Source organism: Arachis hypogaea, chromosome 20, assembly GCF_003086295.3.
Source record: "Arachis hypogaea cultivar Tifrunner chromosome 20, arahy.Tifrunner.gnm2.J5K5, whole genome shotgun sequence".
In the NCBI taxonomy this organism is placed as follows: Eukaryota; Viridiplantae; Streptophyta; class Magnoliopsida; order Fabales; family Fabaceae; genus Arachis; species Arachis hypogaea.
The window spans coordinates 70,018,993-70,019,693 of NC_092055.1; the positions used below are offsets into that span (position 1 = coordinate 70,018,993).

Genomic DNA, 701 nt, shown 5'->3' on the forward strand with positions numbered 1-701 from the left:
ATATGGTTCACCCATGTAATTCACCTCTGCTATTGCAGGATTTTCAAGATCATAAGCTTCTTCTTCAGAAGATGCCTCTTGAGTACTGTTGGATGCAGCTTGCATTCCATTCAGACTCTGAGAAATCATATTGACTTGCTGAGTCAATATTTTATTCTGAGCTAATATGGCATTCAGAGCATCAATTTCAAGAACTCCCTTCTTCTGAGGTGTCCCATTACTCACAGGATTCCTCTCAGAAGTGTACATAAACTGGTTGTTAGCAACCATGTCAATAAGTTCTTAAGCTTCTGCAGGCGTTTTCTTTAGGTGAATGGATCCACCTGTAGAAGTATCCAATGACATCTTAGCTAATTCAGACAGACCATCATAGAATATATCCAGGATGGTCCATTCTGAAAGCATATCAGAAGGACACTTTTTGGTCAGTTGCTTATATCTCTCCCAAGCTTCATAGAGGGATTCACCTTCTTTCTGTCTGAAGGTTTGGACATCCACTCTAAGCTTACTAAGCTTTTGAGGAGGAAAGAACTTGGCTAAGAAAGCCTTGACCAGCTTATCCCAAGAGTTCAAGCTATCTTTAGGTTGTGAGTCCAACCATGTTCTAGCTCTGTCTCTTACAACAAACGGGAAAAGCATAAGCCTGTAGACCTCGGAATCAACCCCATTGGTCTTAACAGTATCACAGATCTGCAAGAATT

At 40.8% G+C, this 701-nt stretch overlaps 1 non-coding gene across 1 annotated transcript; it reads left to right on the top strand.

Annotated features, from left to right (window-relative positions):
- Positions 1 to 399: 399 nt before the first annotated feature.
- LOC112786973 (small nucleolar RNA R71) lies at positions 400 to 507 on the top strand. Its single transcript, XR_003194413.1, has one exon. It is a non-coding gene; the product is annotated as a small nucleolar RNA R71 (small nucleolar RNA).
- Positions 508 to 701: the final 194 nt, after the last annotated feature.